At 52.4% G+C, this 19,081-nt stretch overlaps 1 long non-coding RNA gene across 1 annotated transcript in view; it reads left to right on the forward strand.

The window, feature by feature from the left end:
• Positions 1 to 18,607, forward strand: part of LOC136310816 (uncharacterized) — a 37,551-nt gene extending 18,944 nt beyond the window's left edge. Inside the window, exon 2 of the long non-coding RNA XR_010726615.1 lies at positions 16,792 to 18,607. This is a non-coding gene — a long non-coding RNA (uncharacterized lncRNA). The remainder of the gene's footprint in view (positions 1 to 16,791) is intronic.
• The last annotated feature ends 474 nt before the right edge of the window (positions 18,608 to 19,081 follow it).

Here is a 19,081-nt window from a genome sequence, read left to right on the forward strand (position 1 = left end):
CACAGGGACTTCTCGCCTTGACTGCTCCTCAGCTGATTGGCCACATCTCACCGGGAGAGGCCCCAGAACCCAGCAGCTGCTTCCTCCCAGCTTTGTGATTCTCTTGCAAATACTGGCAGCAGCCGCAAGCAGTCCTGAGTATCCTGGTGACAGATAGCACAGAAACACGTGGACAGACGGGCATCTTGGTGGGACATCTTCAGTCTGATGAGCCATTCATCAGGAACCGGCACCCCGAACTTCTGAGCATTCAAGGGTGCAGCAGCAAAAAAGAGCTTGTGGTGACACAAACGCCTATACTATGCCCAGGTGACTGTACAGTGGGGCATCTTACCCCGTCTCTGTTTTGGTAGCGGTTATAAAAACTACGTTCACTCCACTCCCTGGAGAAGCTGGGGGACCACGTTGCTTGAAACAAGAATTAAAACAGAGCCTACCAAAGGCTTTTCCGTGACATTTACAGTGATCAACAGAGACAGGAGTTTAGTTTTACCCTGAATTCCCTTTACTGAAAAGCTGAGAATTTTCTAGTAAATTCAGACTCCCTAGTGAATTGGACTGTTCTAGTAAATTTGACTAGATACTCATAATAGTGAGTAGCAATGTTTATATACTCCTCATATGTTATCAAATGGGTTTTTGCCTGGATTACCTTATTAAATTCACACGTTAAATCCAAATATCTCACAAATAGGAATAGGTAAAATTATTATTGCCAAATTACAGATGAGCAAACCGAGGTTTAGAGAAGGCTTAGATAACTACCAGAAAGCATGTAACTATAATGGTGGAGTACTTGACTGAACTCAGGCAGGTTGACTTCTGTGCCAGAGCCCATGGGCTGAGTCAATAGTGTCCTGCATCTCTGGAGCCCTAAGGGCACCCAGCTCAGTTTATGTGTCTGGAAAGGAGGTGTGGACATTCATCACAGAAAGATCAGAGGACATCATTAGAAAGAAAGGCTCTGGAAGCAAGAGGCAGCCTCATGGAATTTTTTGTCTTTTTGTGTAACCTAAGATTGCTTTTTGTTGGTGAAACAACAACAAAGCCCTGGCCGGTTGGCTCAGCGGTAGAGCGTCGGCCTAGCGTGCGGAGGACCCGGGTTCAATTCCCGGCCAGGGCACACAGGAGAAGTGCCCATTTGCTTCTCCACCCCTCCGCCGCGCTTTCCTCTCTGTCTCTCTCTTCCCCTCCCGCAGCCAAGGCTCCATTGGAGCAAAGATGGCCCCGGGCGCTGGGGATGGCTCTGTGGCCTCTACCTCAGGCGCTAGAGTGGCTCTGGTCGCAACATGGCGACGCCCAGGATGGGCAGAGCATCGCCCCCTGGTGGGCAGAGCGTCCGCCCCTGGTGGGCGTGCCGGGTGGATCCCGGTCGGGCGCATGCGGGAGTCTGTCTGACTGTCTCTCCCCGTTTCCAGCTTCAGAAAAATGAAAAAAAAAAAAAAAAAAAGAAACAACAACAAAAAGAAGAAGAAACCAACTAAAACAACAGAACAACAACAAGAAGACCTATACAGTGATTTAATCCATTAGGAACATTTACTACCTTATATAAACAGAGGTCCAGAGATGAGGCTTCTTTGGGCTTGACTGACTTAGCAGTTCAATGTCAAATGCAAGGCGTCAACGCCAAGGGCAAGACCCAGGTTCTCACCATAGTTTTGCTCTGCCAACCTGCAGCATGTTGCCCCTCAGGGTCACAGAATGGCTGCCCTCAATCTCACGTGACACTGTCCGAAGCCCAGGTCTTTTTTGAAGAACATGAAGAGGATTTTCTCTCACGTCTATTTTTATACCATAACCATGCCGCTTATCCATTCCTAAGGCACCCACTGGCAAGACTGGAATTACCGCTATGACTGTTTGGTTCTCAACCATGGCTGCACATTAGAAACTCTTGGAGAGTTGTTGGTTTCTTTTTCTTTTTTTTTAAAGTATCTATGCCAAGATTGCAACCCTACAGGCTTTGCTCTAACTGATCTCAGATAGGATCCATCGTGGGTATCTTTACAATCTCCCGGGCACTCTAATATGCGGCCGGGGTTGAAAATCCTCTTTTAGACCAATCAAGACTCCCCTCTGGAAAACTGAATTTCATGGCCCCGCCTGCTGTGAGACCTATGTGACCCGATCCCCGAACAGAACTGAGGTTCTATTTAGCGAGAAGGAAGATGGAGGGGAGGACCAGGGAGGGGGGTTGCTGTTGGGCAGATCGCCAACGTCCGCCACACCCCTGCACGTTTTCCTCCACGTGGAGACTGGCGTTCTGGCGGCGTGACAGCACAGTGAGGAAATCTCTTCTTCTCTGGCTCATCAGATGCCTTCAATGATACAATCACTAGCTGAGGTCACACAAGGAGAGGGGCAAGTGGGAGAGGAGGGGGAAAGGCTTTCACGGTTTAGTACATTTGTGAGTAATGGGGGTGCCAAACTTCAGTTTTCTCAAAGTGTGGTCTCTGACCACTGGGGCAACTTAAAAGTCAGATTCGTGGGCGCTAGCTCCTCTGGACCTGGGAGACTAGACTCTCTGAAGAGGCGACCTGGGCACTGGCATCTGTAATAGACACCACAAGTGGTTTCCTACACGCTCCCAAGCTTAAGAACAACTGAGTTTGATGCAGCAGAAACGAAGAAAAGTGGTCCAAGTTTTTAACTTCTCCAGGAGGAGGAAGATTGAATCTTAGCTTTCTTATTTTGTTTTGGGTCCCAGTGATTTGGGAAGATGGAAATGCTTGTTCTAAAGTTGGCTCATGGACCCGAAAAGAATCAGCTCTGAGAACGGATGTGATGATGACTGTTGAGCTGCCTGGAGGTCTCTGATCCCCCGACTGAGAAGAGAGGCCGTGCAGGACCCCCGCGTGGTGGGGGCTATAGGGCTGGTGTCTGGGGTTGCTCTCGGCTGTCTGGTACTGGCTCTGTGTGTGCACGTGTGTGTGCGTGTATGTGTAGTTGTGTATGTCTGTGTGTGGGGTGGACCTTTAAGGTGCTCATGCAATACTGGAAGTACTATTAATTAACCCCTATACCTTGATAAACAGATTCTCATTCTGGAACGAGTGAAATGGAAACAGGTGGCTGAACACAGTAACTGTCCAGGTCAGGCCTAGCCCAGCTTCAGGGTCAAGGCCAGCAGCCTCCTCTCTTGTCCATGCCTCATGAGGGGTGAATCTGATCATGCCATGTCACTGAGTCCCGGGATCCCCACAGCCCAGAGCAGCCAGCCCCAAGTTCTCCAGCATCTGCCCCCTTGGGCCCCCGTAGCTGGTGCCCTTCCACCTGTTCCGCTGCTTTACCACACTGCGCCCCTGGGCTCCCCTCCAGGCCACCACAGCAACCCCCTGGAGCTCCCTGAATGCCTCCACACCATTGCTTTCACTCCCCCCTGCCTGGCCAACTCTGAGCTCACTCTTTAACTCTTACAAGGAAATCCCCGTCCAAGAGGCCGGCCCTGATCCCTTCACCCAGAAAGGATTCCCATTCCCACCTTCGCGTTCCAACCGCATCTGAGAAGTCTTCATGGATGCCCTGGCAGCCCTTTAAGGCATGCACGTGAGGACCCCTCTGCCCTTGGGGAATGGTTTCTCTATTCCCTGAGCCCTTCAGAGCCACCAGGGCCCATCATGTGCTTGTTGGTGGAATGAATGGTGTTTGGCCCAGACATCTGTTTAGAGCCGTTTCTAAGACATCTTGGGTTGCGGGAGAGTCTCCCCACCTTCATGGGAACCAAAGCCCGGGCAAGTGAGTCTTCCCCCAGTCACCACAATTCTTTTTAACCTTGACAAAAAAAAAAAAAAAAAGCCAACCTCTGTCAGGCCCAGCCCTCTAAGAAGCTGGAGAAGCTTCTGGGGCAGGAGCTTGGCTCCTGGGAAGGCAGAGGCAGCCTCTTCCTGAGGGCCCAGGAACCAACATGGCGGACAGAGGCAGGAGGGAGGCAGGAGGGAGGCAGGAGGCCGGGAAGAGCAGGTGGGAAGGCTTTCTAGGAGCTGCATGCTTTCAGCAGCATCTGCTTTCATCACCACGAGAGCACTTCAGGGTAGCAGTCTCCCGTCTCAGACAGCACCAGCGCAGTGACGGGACCTGCCCAAGGCTCCACAGCAGGGAAACGAGCCTGGTCGGGTCAGTCTGTGCCTTAGGAGTAAGTGGAAGGTTGGGCCCGGCACGCGGTGACCTCCACTGGCGGGAGCCAACTGGACAGGAGGGCTGCGCACCTGTCTGGGAGATAGGTGGTCCAGACTGAGCACCAGGACAGGCGAGCTGCTCCCAGAACCCAGGTCACCTCCTGGCAGGACAGGCCGAGGCTCCCGCGGCTCCCCCCCAGCTTGCCCGGTGAGCTCAGGCCAGCCTGGGGCCCGGAGACAGTCACCCACAACCCAGGTCACCTCCTGGCAGGACAGGCCAAGGCTCCCGCGGCTCCCCTCCAGCCTGCCCGGTGAGCTCAGGCCAGCCTGGGGCCCGGAGACAGTCACCCACATGGGAGACAGGTGGTCCAGCCTGAGCACCAGGACAGGCGAGCTGCTCCCAGAACCCAGGTCACCTCCTGGCAGGACAGGCCGAGGCTCCCGTGGCTCCCCCCCAGCTTGCCCGGTGAGCTCAGGCCAGCCTGAACCCAGGTCTCCTCCTGGCAGGACAGGCCAAGGCTCCCGCGGCTCCCCTCCAGCCTGCCCGGTGAGCTCAGGCCAGCCTGGGGCCCGGAGACAGTCACCCACAGGCGGCGTGGGCCACAGGACGCTGGATCCTGAGTGGTTTTTGGGCTCCTTTTGTGTAGATGAGCTGGAGAGAGCCACAGGCCTGCACCTCCTCCCTGAGCCCTGTCAGCAGCCCACACTGTGACAGTCACCACAATGCTGTCCCCCTCAGTTCCCTCGCTGTCTTATGCTTTCAGCTCTCTCAAGCAGAAGAAAGGAGACCAAATAATCATGGGTAAAAAAGCACAAAGTGAGAGGAATGGTCAAAGGGTAGGGTTTATGCGTTTCCACGGCCCCATGTTCGTGCCCAGCTTCCTTCCTGGGGCCACATGCAGATGGGCGCAACCTGCAGAGCGTGTGGGATCCGGGTGCCCAGGCCAGAGCTCAGCGGCCCTTCTCAGTGCCACAGGCCACTGGGGGCAGGCTCGCAGCCAGCCCCTCTCACGCTGCCCGTGGAGCCAGGGCTGGCAGCTCTATTGGAGGAAGCCCTGCCCCCACTGAGTGAGGACAAAATGCCAGTCCTACTCCCTTGCTCCCTTGTGTTAGGGGTTTTCTTCAGAGACGCCCCTTTTCCCACTAGCACAGTCTGTGCCCTCTGCACGCTGGAGCCTGCAGCCGCTGTGGCCTCAGAGAGGGGAATTGCATGGACAGAACCTGCCAGGTGGAGGGCTCGTCCCCTCGCAGGGGCTGTGCTTACATCACCAGCTGGGCACCTGCCCCAGGCACTGCCCTTCCCTCCCTGGGGCGGGGAAGCAGAGGCAGGCTCTGGTTGGAGTTAGGAGGCAATCCCTGGATCCAGGAGTTTGGGAAGAGGAGAGGGAGGAAACAGAGAGGGGAGAAGAGGAGGAAGAGGAGGAAGAGGAGGAAGAAGAGGAAGAGGAGGAAGAAGAGGAGGAAGAAGAGTAGGAAGAGGAGAAGAATGACCTGCTCCCTCTTAGCTGAATGCCCTTGGCCAGTGAATTTACTCCACTGAACCGCAGTCTCCTCATCTGCACAGTGGAAACCCCGAGACCTGCCTTGCGCAGTTGTTCATGAACTATTGATAAATATGCATGAAGTGCTTAGCTCAAGCCTGGGCCATAGCAAGCGCTCGGGGAACGGGCTGTTACCATGCAGGATATTAGTGCCATATTAGCATATATTTTGTCTCCTCCAAGTTTCCAGCAGAGTGCTGGGCCCAAGGGGACAGCGACTATATCTTTCTTTCATCTCTGCATCTCTGGTGCCCAGACAGTGCCTGGCATGAAGCTGGCACTCGGTAAATGTCTGCTGGGTTGAACTCAAGACTTGTTATTCTTCATAGCTATGTGGCACTTTGCCCTTTTTCAATTCCCTGAATATATTATTCTATTCGAGTCTTGCCAGATGCCCATGGGGGAGGCAGGGCAGGTGATACTATCATTCTCATTTTATAGCTAAAAAGAATCTAGGCTCAGAGAGAGGAGGCTTCCTGCCTGAGCCACATGGCTGAGCTAAGCCGAGGTCAGGCTCTTGGCTGCGGGTTTCATGGCCACTGTTGGTGAAAACCATCTGCAGGACGTGGAAGGTGTTGCCATGGCTGAGTTGACAATCCCCAGGGACACAGGCCCTTCATGAAACCCCGGGGTTTCTTGCCCATAGGTTCAGAAAGGGCTTCAGAGAATGACCAAGCCTCGGTTGTCTGGTCCCACTGATCTTGGCTCCTCTTCTTCCACAGGCTCAGCCCAGCCGGCTGCTCCTGGCCCATCAGAAGGGGCCTGGGGAGTGGTGTGGATTCCAGGCAGGGGCCGCCCAGGGCAGTCGCAGGGGCTGGGAGCGGGCGGCCTTGCCAGGCTGCCGAGACACCCAGGCTCTGTTTTCTGGCTCAGCTGACAGTCTCACTGACAGGTTTATGACCAGGTTTTATGACTTCCAAGCTTAGTCACTGCCTAAGTCAGCCTGCTGAGAAACAAACACTTAGCAAAGCCATGACCCAGATGCCGAACTGGGGAAGGCGCAACCTGCCCTCAGCGGAACTGGCCTCTGGAACCAGGTCTGGGGACACGGGAGGCAGCAACACTGTGGTCATAGTGTATTTCTGTGACTCACACAGCTGTCCCTTATTTTCCCACAGTCTTCACTACTGAGTTTTTACGGTGTAGGAAGCAGATGCAGATGCCCGGTGTCACCTGGCACAGCCTGACACATGCCATGGGTGCCTGATGCCCTGTCCCCAGGCCTCCCTTGAGAGCTGAGCCTGAGGGAGTGGAGGAGGGAGGGCTGGGCGTCTTCTGGCGGACAAATCAAACTCCCTCCTAACTGTCGATGCACAGGCTGAAGGCGGAAGCCCAAACTCTGACCCACAGCAGTTCAAGCCCCGATTCCTGTTCCTGTTGTTTTCATCCCCGTGGACTCAATTAACACCAGAAGCCTCTCCAGAACCTTTCTAGTCTCAACCCAGATCTGCCATCCGTCGTCCATCTAGGGCTGGCCCAGGCCCAGGTGTGGTGGGAACTCCCCTGGGCCCAGCTGTACACTGCAGACTCCTGGGACAGCCGCAGGGCTGTCCCTCTGCTCTAAGGACACAGGACCCTGCTGGGCTCCCCTTCTGGCTTATTTAAGGTCTACCCTCCCCTGAAGAAGAGATGAGATACCCCGGTTAACTAGGAACTCACTCTGACCCAGAGCTGGGGTTCTGCGGCCCATAATGTTGGTTGGGGGGAAAGAATTTGGAGGGTTCCATTGGACTTGAGTTGGTTGACTGGCCCGGGTGGTTGACTTCAGAGGCTGGCTGTGGAGTGACCGGGTCATAGCACGTGCTTCCATCCTGCAGGTGTTCACCTAACCCTTTCACCTGGATCTAGTCACCACTGTCACTCACCTGATTGTGACTCCGAGAGCCTCCACACTGACCTCCCAGTTGGAGTGATGGTGCCATGCCAGCCCCTGGAAATGAAAACAGTAATAAGTTTTCTCCTTTCTCTCTCTGGGATCTTTATCTTCTTATATACAATCCACTTCCTTCGTTTCTTTCCCTCCCAAACACACACTAAAGTTTGATTGTGAAAATTGCTTTTGATCTCTAGCTAATTATAATACTACACTGCTCACAAAAATGAGGGGATCAGGGAACGTGCAGATACTCCAGTACTTTCAGCCTTTTGTGTAGTGCATTTTCATTAATGAAATAAAAGTTGGTTTTGCATCTCATTTGCATAATCAAACAACTTTGACTTGTTTACTTTTCTTCTGTTCTTGTTTAATAAAAAAAATCAGGGAGACTTCCTTATTTGTATATTGGCTTGGCCCTGGCCGGTTGGCTCAGCGGTAGAGCGTCGGCCTGGCGTGAGGGGGACCCGGGTTTGATTCCCGGCCAGGGCACATAGGAGAAGCGCCCATTTGCTTCTCCACCCCCGCTCCTTCCTCTCTGTCTCTCTCTTCCCCTCCCGCAGCCAAGGCTCCATTGGAGCAAAGATGGCCCGGGTGCTGGGGATGGCTCCTTGGCCTCTGCCTCAGGCGCTAGAGTGGCTCTGGTTGCAGCAGAGTGACGCCCCGGAGGGGCAGAGCATCGCCCCCTGGTGGGCAGAGTGTCGCCCCTGGTGGGCATGCCGGGTGGATCCCGGGCGGGCGCATGCGGGAGTCTGTCTGACTGTCTCTCCCTGTTGCCAGCTTCAGAAAAATACAAAAAAAATAAATAAATAAAAAATCAAATGTTTCTTTTTTTTTTATCACTTCGTGTTCATTTTGAAATATTCCCTAATTTTTGTGAGCAGTACATATATAAGACCTGTCATGCTATTAAATGGGGACTGAATATTTACACATGTGAAATGTGGGAGGGGCATCACTGATAAATTTACAAAATGACCAAGGTGAGCTTGTGCAGGTGTGTAGCTCCAGACTGTTGGACCCAGTGACCAATAACATCACAGCTAAATTTACATCTCACAGGAGTGTTTCATTGCAGGATTTTACTAAAGCAGCACCAATACCTGCATTTGGGACTGCAGCCCCAGGAAGTTCTAGATTTAAATTCCAACTCCGCCACTTGCTAATTTTATGACACAAGCCCATGTGTGAATTTTGATTCTAGTTTCTTCATCTGTAAAGTGGTAGAAAATAATACTTGCCTCATAAAGTTGTGATGTTTAAGTGCTGTATCAGCTAGCTACTGCTGCGTAACACTCAACCTCCACACCCACCTCCTTCTAAATATTCTATTTAAAAATAAAATATTTATTTCTAGTGTTTTGGAGGGTTGCCTGGGCCCACCTGTTTTTTCTGGGCTTGGCTGGGCAGCTGTGCTTTAAGCTGCATGTATGACTATTCTGTGTTTCTTATTGTGGGCTCAGGCCAAAGAGGGAGCAGCTACCTGGGGGAAGCTGTCTTTCCATAGCAATGGCACAGACACAAGAAGTGGGAAAATCCCACTGCTCAAGCACATGTCAAGCCCTTGCTTGCATCTTATCTACTAACATTCCATTGGCTAAAGCAAGTCACGTGGCTGAGTCCAGTGACAGGGATCAGGAAGCATAGCCTGCCCACAATTGGTCCATGGCAAGAGCATGAACACAGAGAAGAGTTAAGAATCAGGGCTGATATTTAACCAACCACAGATGACAATGTTCATTCAATGCAGCTATTCAGCTCCTGGATGAGGTCCAGGTTCAGTAAACATTAACTGTACTGATTGCAGGTGTCTCACAGTTTGGGTGAAGCAAGATGTCTTGGTCATCCTTGGTAAGCAGAGTAAGGTCAGTCATGGAATCTGGGCCTCCAAGCATCTTGCGACTGTTCAGTATTTTCTAAATGGTTCCATGACCGTCCAGGTCTGACTTCTCCCAACCTCGCAGACTGAAGGATGGGGGGATAAGGAGTAAGAATACAGAAGGGAGAATCTTGGGCCACATTGGCCCAAGACATGCCCAAGACTTGTAAACTGAACACCAACAGGGAAATTGGTCAGTCCTCCATTCCCATTGGCTTAGCAATATGGAGCTTGGGGGTAAGGACAAGAATTTGGGTTAGAAACCTGGTTCCGCCTCCCACTGGCTGGGTGTTGGCAGGATTCCCCAGAAGGAAGCTTTCCCTGCGTGCTCTGTTTCAGGCCCCTGTGTCACTCTCCGTGGCCCCTTTGGCCTCTCCTTTATTGTATTTTCTGGTGATGTATAATTGTATCATTGTCTGTGGGCTCATTCTTTCAATAGCAGCCTTGCTCACCAAACTGTATGCTCCAGGAAGGCACAGCCCACGGCTGTTTGGGGCAGTTATTACCTGGTGGTTGGCATAATATTTGGTATGTACATCTGTGGGATGAATGAATAAACAAATTCAAACTTTCTCAGGTTCACTATCCTTATGGGAATGTGAGACAATAATATGTCTTCTAAAGAGTACTTTTTTTCTTTTAGAAATATTAAAAAACAGGGAAGTGCCTTCCATGGTGTGCATGCATAGTATGTGGTATAGATGGTCCGCGCTCTACCCTTTGTGCTCACCATTACGTGGCTACGTACACAGTGGCTAAAAGATTTTCAAAGCAAACCTGTGCTCTAGCTTCTCTTTCCAGCTCTTTCCCATCTGTGCAGAGGACACCAGGCACCTTCGTTCCAGGTTCCCGGGCGTCCCCACTCGGCGGCTCCTCTCTGGCCGTTGGGAAGGCGCTCCTCTTTGGTGGTCCTCCTTCCCCACCCTCTCCTCAGGCTCCATAGGCCCTTCTGACACGGAGCTGTTACCATGAAGATGTCCCAATAAGGCCTCATTGTGATTAAAATAGTAAAATCCTTGCATACCAGATGGTAAAAAAAATATGAGTTTCTGAGGCTACAAACCACCATGACATTGGTTATGGCACCCCAGAAGAGGTTACTAGGGTTGAGAGTGACATGGGAGAGGATGCTGCCAGCCCTTGGTGACACAGAGCAGACAGGGGCTATGAGGGTGAGTGCTGCACCTGCCCCCTGCTCCGGAGCAGCCTGCAGTGGTGGCCGGACAAGTGGCCGGGCAGGCGGCCTGCAGTGATGGCCGGGCAGGTGGCTGGGCAGGTGGCCTGCAGTGGTGGCCGGGCAGGCGGCCACCATGGCAGAGGCTCTCTGCCTCCCGACCATGTGGGCGGTGTGTGTGTTCCAGCCATGGTGGGTGGGCAGGATGCCATGCAGCCGGGCTGCAATAGGACACCAGGTTCCAGGAACCTAGTGAGCACGCTCTGATGGGGATGTCCTTGGAAGAGTTGGAGGCAGTCCCTGTAGACAACCGTGGCTCAGACAGGGGCTTCCTAGTCAGTGCAAGCCAGAAGAAAGAAAGAAATTACTCCACAAATGAGTTGGTAATTATTAGAAGGATCGCAGGAATGATTTGTGCTATAAGGTTTATCCCTAAAGAGAAATTTCAGCATAGTTTTGTTAAGGAATAGAAAATAATAATCTTTAAAATTCGTATTTACACATTAATTAATCAATCATGGCCCAGGTCGTACGTACTTTGCACATCCCCAGACCCTGGGCTCTTCCCGGGAACATCCCCCAGGGTCCCTCTTACTTCTGCAATCACACCATAGCACCTGGGCCTGCACCTGCTCTGGCCTCAGACTGGAGCTCCTGTAAGGCAACCAGGCCTTTGCCCGTGCCAGAGGCGGCTTCTCGCACGTAGCACTTATGTATTTTTGTGCTAAGTATATGCTACCCTGAGCCCCGTGATGGTTAACTATAGCTGCCAACTTGACGGGGCCGTGAAAAACCCAGATAGATGCTTAGTCAAACATTATTTTAGGTGTGTCCGTGGTTTTGTATGAGACCAGTATGAATCAGGGTCCTGAAGAAAGCAGATTGCCCTCCCCATTGTGGGTGGGTTTTAGCTAATCAGTTGAAGGCCCGAATAGAACAAAAATCTGACCCTTTCACAAACAACAGTGAATTTCTCCCGCCTGATTGTTGAGCTGGGACAGCAGTCTTTTCCTGCCTTTGGACTCAAACTGAAGTATCAGCTCCTCTTGGGTCCTGAGCCTGCCAGTTTTTACACTGGTGCTATCTCCTCGTGGCTCGGTGTTTTTGGAGAGCGCTGACCATACAAGCCCCAGTTCCTCAGACTCCCTTGAGTTCCCCTAGCTGGGTGTGTGCTGGTGCCCAGCGAGGGCCCTGGGGGAAGCCAGGAAGCCAGGGCCATTGGTATCACACCTTCTGTTTCTACCCTGTCCCCCGCTCTGGCTGTCTCTCCTTCATGTCGCTGAGTCCTGCTCCAGGTGGGCAGAGCGATCGCAAAAGGATGGTGAACTGGTGCAGAGGGGGTCAGTCCCTGAGCACGACCCGAGTCACAGGGAGATGACCACAGGGGCCGGGTGCTGGTATATGTCCCTTTTCCCAAAGGCTGCAGGCTGAGTGTCAGGGCTGCTGATCCATCCCCGAATGGCTCCTGGCTCAACCCGTGTGGATTAAATCTAGAATTGAACCTTAGCACTTGTTCTGGACTTGAAGGGCCGACTTAGCTGTTTTCTTCAGGAATAAAGAGAAACCCGAGGCTGGCTTGGAAAGTGTGCCCACGGCAGTTTGGAACGGAGGGGCCCCTGGGTTGATGGACTGTCCGCTGCGTGTCGAGAGGAGACAGAGTCCCTGTCACCTCGGGGTTTACAGAGGTGAGTGGGGGCACAGGAGGCTAACAGGCCCTCATACAGGAAACAGCTTCCTGCCCACCTTGTTCTCACATGTCAGCTCTCCCTGGGGCACCCGTACAACTGTCCTCAGAGCTGTCACCTCCCCCTTAGCCTGCCACTAGGTGGCTGTCTCGTTTTCCAGTAGTCTGCTTTCAGAGGCTGCTGTGGTCACAGCAGGAGAAAGGTGGAAGCCAGAGGGAGCCAGGTGGAAGGCCAGCCTGCTCTTCACCCCACTCAGCTGGGCCCTCAGGTTCAGTTCTGTGGGTGCCCACTGTATAGCCCAAACCCCGCGTGGGGACCCACCCATGGCAGGCGGTGGCATAGTGGAGTGGTTAATTCTGGAAGGACTGTTAGGATTCGGACCCCAGTTCTACCCCTTCCTGGCTGTGTGACCCCATGTCAGTTCCTGCCTACGTGCCTCACTGTCTTCGTCTGTAAAATGGGAAGGATAATGGTTCTTACCTTCTGGGGTTGTTCCAATTAACGGCATTAATGAATTAAACTAGTTAAGGCCATAAAGCATAGGGTCAGACTTATCATAGGAATTCAGTTATGTTGATTATGACATAATGAGCTGTGATTAATCCCAGGAGGGCCACCATGGCCTTCTTCATCCGTTCAACGAGATGATACTTGCAAGGTGTTGCCTGGCACGGAGTCCCCAGAGGATTCTGTGAATTCTCACTCCTTCCTTTTCTGGTTGGTGAATGTCCTTTCTTCTCATTTTTGGTTGTTTAGAGATTCAGCATTCATCCATAAAGTCAAAGAAGTGTGATCAGGAGTGGAGACACCTTGGTCTAAAACGTTGCCGTGTCTTGCAAGGCCCAGCAGCTAGGGACAGGTTCTGCTGGCTGCCAGGGTTAAGGGTAGTGTTGCCTGAAGGTCTGGCCTTCTAGTGGCCCAGGCCCTGTAGGCCCCGCCACCTTAGCCTATCTTCACATCATGGTCCCCTCTGCTGTGGGCTTCACAGGGGAGAGTCCCCAGCCAGGAGGCCACCACGACCTGAGTGGGACGCCCCGGTTTCAGCCTCCCCCTGCTCCAGGGTGAGCACTGCCTTCCTCCTCCTGATTCAGAGATCACCTTTGCCTCCCTTCCGCTTGCCTGCCTGCGATAATTCATGTCATGTGTCAACTGGGCTGGGCCACAGGGTGCTCAGATATTTGGTCAACCATCATTCTAGGTGCTCCTGTGCTGGTGTTTTTGCATAAGAATAACATATTTACATCGGTAGCCTGAGTAAAGCACAGTAAACATTGCCATTCTTCATGTGGGTGGGCTTCGTCATCTATTCAGCTTAAAGAGAAGAAAAAGGGCCACCCTCTGCTGAGTAAGAGAGGACCCCTGCTTGCCCGACTGCCTGCAGACAGGAACCGAAGGGGCAGCTCTCGGACTGGCGCTTACCCCCTCCACTCTCCCGGTTCACAGGCCCTCGGACTCGGACTAGAGCTACGCCATGGGCTCCTCTGATGTCTCCAGCTTGCCCACTCAGCCCACACATCCTGGGACTTGTCAGCCTCCATAACCATGTGAGCCAGTTCCTTATAATAATCTTGCTATATTCTTCCTATTGGTTCTGTTTCTGGGGAACGCCCTCAAATACAGGGTACTATCTGGCAGTCTAGGGACCTTGCTTTCAGGCTGCACAGTCCCACCCGCCGTTGCTCCCACCAGGCCTGGGAGCCACCTGCACACAAGGCTCCCCGGCATCCCAGCATCCCCAAAAGGGCACGTCATTTGGCTCACCTGCGGCTGTCACCCCTGCCCACCCGCTGGGCATCACTGCTGGTCCCCACCACATCTTGGCTTCCCTGGCCAAAAGGGAAGCAGATAATCTGATGAATAAAACCCATGAGAGAGCCCTGACCTGGGTGCCGGTCAGAAGATGGTGCGCGAAGCCGCAATGTTACAATTAACTAAACCAGTGACCTCAATTCGGAGACAATGTTTGTCGAATTGAATCTTCAGTGGGTTAACCTTCCTCGTAGGAGTAAAAAATGATATTTGGGATTAAGTTTCCACTGCGCGGAATGCATTACTGGATTTCTGCTTCTCGTCATTAGAGAGGGGACGTAACCTTCACCAAAGCAGTCTGCGGGGACGGGGACAGCTGGCATAACTGCTGAGTGCTGACTGACCACAGGGGATTAAGGCCAAACACAACTCATTTCACACTGAGAATAAGCTGATTTGTTTTTGTTTTTAAATAAGCCTTATTAAGACGGGCAGGCGCGGGTGCGGGATCTGTGGGAGCCCCACAGGGCACGGCTTTAGAAGGTTTTCAAACAACATCTTCTTGCTTCAAACACCGGGATGACTCGGAGAGCATCGATGCTGTCCGGACCCTGGGGAGGGCCAGAAGGTGTCGTCCCAGAGAGCAGTAGAGCCTGGGCGTCTGGTGGGCGTGGCCGAGCCTCAGGTTCCCTCAGCATTCAGGGCCCTTTCTGAAGCTCCGTGTAGCGGGGGCCTTCCCCTGCTGTGTGTGACTGCCTTTCAGATCCTCTGCACTGGCCCCTGCCTTAGTTCGAGAATAGACCAGCCATTCTCAGAGTGTGTTCTTGGAATGTCTGGGAGTCCCCTGAGCCCTTCTGGGAGACTCATAAGGTCAAAACAATTCTCATAATAGGATATTATGACATTATTGTCCTTTTTCTCTCTCGTTTTCTCACCCGTGAGCAGTGAAATTTTCCAGGGGCTATATGACATGTGATGATGTCATTGCTCTGATGGCTGATGACATGTGGGCTTGTGCGTTGTTGTTTGTTAGACATTTCTCAGTTGTAATTAAGAGTATGGAAAATATCAATAGATATGGAGACCGAGAAGTTGGAGAACTTCCGTTCCTGGACTCTGTCCTACAGAATCAAACCTCAGGACAGAGGCACAGTTAGTTACAACAGGGCTGTTTATAATATTAGAAAAACAAACCTAAAAAAAATAAACCAAGACTACAACAGCAAAGCCCAACTGGAGACAAACTGAATGTCCATCCACAGGAGACTGACTAGTTAATAAAGTCTTGGTTACTATGGATGGAATGGCTGTATGCCCCAAATTCATGCGTTGAAATTCTAACTCCTAATGTGATGGTACTTGGTAGGTGACTAGGTCATGCTTGGGATTAGTGTCTTTATAAAAGGGACCCTGGAGAGCTCCCTCATCCCACCACCATGTGAGGACAGAGCCAGAAGACAGGCATCTATGAATCAGGGAGTGAGCCCTCACCAGACACCAAATCTTCCAGCGCTTTGACCTTGGGCTCCCCAGCCTCCAGAGCTGTGAGAAATATATTATTGTTGTTTATAAGTACCCAGCCCGATATTTTTGTTATAACAGCCCAAATGGACTAAGATAATGATACATCCACACAATGGGAAGCAGCATGACTTAAAAAAGAAACAAGTCAGCTCCAGATCTCACGAGCTGGAACAGCACCCGGGGCACATTGCTACCCTCTTTTTAAAAAGCAAGTTTAGGAGTAATGTGTGTCCCAGATTTGCCTGGTGGAAAAAAAGTCAGTCGTTCAATGTATTTTTATAAACGTTCAAAAAAATTTAAAAAACCCAGCGATACACATCACCTCAGAAGGTGATGAAAGAGAGAGGGAGAGACAACGGGCTGGTTTGTATACGTGATTTGCTTCTATATTTATACAATAAAGTAGGGGGAAAGACCCCCGACTTCTGTTGGGAGCTGTCATTCTAAGCAGTGGGGAAGGGGTCCTGGGCTCTCCAAATGCCTGGTGTTTTCCTGGGCAGTCAAAGCAGGACATCCCAATACCTAATTTTTTGCCCCCAATCCAAGAAGTGCCTTTTGAACAAGTGTTTGTGCCTATGGGTGGGTGGACGGGGGTGGGGGAAGGGCTATAGCTCCAGCCAGTTCTTCTAAACCTTTACCCACACATCTTCATGCACAAACCCTCCCAAATAACCAAAAAAAGTTGAAAAGAGCCAGTGTTGAGGATGGGTTTTCTACGATAGAGGCTGAGTTTCCACTCGCAAAGGGAGTAGGTGGAAAATTTGACAACACCCTGGAGACGGCTGGCAGGGTCCCAGGAAAGCTGAAATGATCTCCAGGCTCGAACTTTTCTGGTAGAAACTTAAATGCTCCTCGTCCCCTTGCGTGGGAGTCCAGCTGGCAAAGAAATGTTCAGGAACTTGGGCCCTGCTGGCCACTTCCCCTTCCGTTGGCCAAGCCTCCCACTTCCTGCCTCTCTGTGCCCTGCTGTCTCTCGTCTCCGTCTCCCCACTTCCTTCCTCAGTCTCTGCTCCTCCGGTCTCTGCTCCCTGCCTGTCTCTCCTCCTCTAAGCTGTATCTGAACCTGCCACTCAATGTCTAGGGCGCTCTCTCTCCTCTTGGTCTCAGTCTCCACAGAGTTGGCACCTTAGAGGGAGAGTCATGCCCAGGAGGGCCCCCCCTGGTTCCACAAAGGGGCATGGGTTGGAGTTTTACTAGCTGAATCCATTTCCTGGTTTAGCTTTCTCTCCCTCTCCCTTTTCGTTCCAGGGTGAGGTCAGGCCAGGAGCTAGAGGAGGCTTTGTGCAGCCCGGCCACCAGGTGAGCCAGGACTCGGACTGGAAGGAGGAGACCAAGAAGGGGTCTGTGCTCTGCAGATGGCTGGGCAGCGGAGAGCGGATCACCCAGCCTTCCTCCATCCTGAGCTTTAACAAGAGGCAATGGCCACCAGCTCCTCAAACAGCGCCTGACAGAAAGGTTTCTAAATCCCACTCCCTCGGGATCCTGGCCAGGGCCCCAGCAGAGGAGGACTTGGGTCATTCCACATAAAAAAGTATTAAATAAGCAATGACTCTGCACACACGTGGCAACTTTCCACTGGGCAGAATTTATTTTCCACTTGAAAAGCTAATGAAAACCAGTCATGGTGAAACACCCAGCCAAAAAAAGAATTTAGGCTTTCTTTTCTTCCATAGGAGAATAACACGAGGTTCTGAGTGCTTCTCTGTAGGGTCAAGACCCAGGGAGAGAAGGGGGCTGGGACACATGGGGACCCCAGAATCCTGTCGGGAACTGGGCCTTGGGGGGGACAGGAGGCTGAGTGGGGCTGGCAATGCTGGGGAGACGGGAGGCAAGCTCATTCTGCAGAGGGAGGGGGACGCCTCAGCCCCGGAGAATTCTGCAACATCAAAATACAGCGGGGGCGTCAGAGCTGGAGGGCCCAGGAGAGACGGGAGCTCAGCTCAGGAGGGCTGGTGCTTTCCTAGCTGCTTCTCTCTTAGGTCCCCCTGCTCAGGTGGGGGTCGGGGAACGTCTGGGCTGATGTAAAATGCTCCAGGCTTCATGTTCTCAGTTCATGCCTTCATTTGACAACTGTTCTTCCCTTTCAACATGCTGCCTTCAGCGGAGTGTGGGGACTGTTTGGGTCCTCCTTTCCGACAGAGGGCACTGCCTCCCAGCACTGTCTCGGCTTCCAGGCCACCCCACCCAGGACACTGACAACGTGGCTCACTTCTACAGGCCTGTGATCTTTTAGATGCTCTCTCCCCTGCTTAACCAACTTCAAGGGCTCCTTATTGCTTCCAGAAGCTCCTCTTCATAGGTTGCCCCTGCCTCTCCCTACAGCTGCACCTCCCGCCACGGGAAAGCCTCTTGGATTCCAGAATTCAACAAAGGACGCGTGCCCCCTAACTGGACTCTTTCATCCCCAGGGGCTTCTGCACGCACTGCTACTGCTCCAGGAATTCCTTCCCCTTCCTCTGTGCCTGCTGGCCATTCTCCGAGCCCTTCCTGCAGCGGCTCAGATGCTGTTCTGTCCCCAGCACAGCCTGCACTGCTCTGAAAAGTCACTTAGACTCCCTCTTCTCGCTCTAGAGCGTGTGCGGGCTCTAGTTAGAGCTTTCTGGATGCCGAGTGGCAGTTATACAGACCTTAGCCATATTCATCATGCAGAGCCTCACGTTCCTCGTTTGTAAAGTGGGACAACAGGGTCCCTTGCGCTAGGAGGTGAGGAGTGGGGGAGGTGAGGATTATAAACAAAGCCAAACCCTGGAAGCACTCAGTTAATTGCTGCCCGGGATTATATTAGTAGACGGTGGACATTCTGAGGACAGGGACTCTGTCTCATTCACTTAAGCGATAGAAATGTATTGTCTCACAGTTTTGGAAGCTAGAAGTCCAGAACCAAGATGTTAGCGGGGTTGTGTCTTTCTGGAGCTCTTTCCTCCTCCCTCCATCCTGGGAGGAAGAGTCTGTTCCAGGTCTGTCTCCCGGCTTCTGCTGGTTTGCTGGCAATCCCTGGTGTCCTTGGCTTGTGGACGCATTACCCGGATCTTTGCCTCCACTTTCTTTTTTTTTTTTTTTTTTTTTTTTTTTGTATTTTTCTGAAACTGGAAACGGGGAGAGACAGTCAGACAGACTCCCGCATGCGCCCGACCGGGATCCACCCGGCACGCCCACCAGGGGCGATGCTCTGCCCACCAGGGGGCAATGCTCTGCCCCTCTGGGGCGTCGCTCTGCCGAGACCAGAGCCACTCTAGCGCCTGGGGCAGAGGCCAAGGAGCCATCCCCAGCGCCCGGGCCATCTTTGCTCCAATGGAGCCTTGGCTGCGGGAGGGGAAGAGAGAGACAGAGAGGAAGGAGGAGGGGGTGGAGAAGCAAATGGGCGCTTCTCCTATGTGCCCTGGCTGGGAATCGAACCCGGGTCCCCCGCATGCCAGGCTGACGCTCTACCGCTGAGCCAACCGGCCAGGGCTGCCTCCACTTTCACATGGCATTTCCCTGTGTGCATCTATCTTCAGAGATCCCCTTTTTATAAGGTCATTGATCATATTGATTAGGG

This window comes from Saccopteryx bilineata, chromosome 7 (genome assembly GCF_036850765.1).
Source record: "Saccopteryx bilineata isolate mSacBil1 chromosome 7, mSacBil1_pri_phased_curated, whole genome shotgun sequence".
Lineage (NCBI taxonomy): Eukaryota > Metazoa > Chordata > Mammalia > Chiroptera > Emballonuridae > Saccopteryx > Saccopteryx bilineata.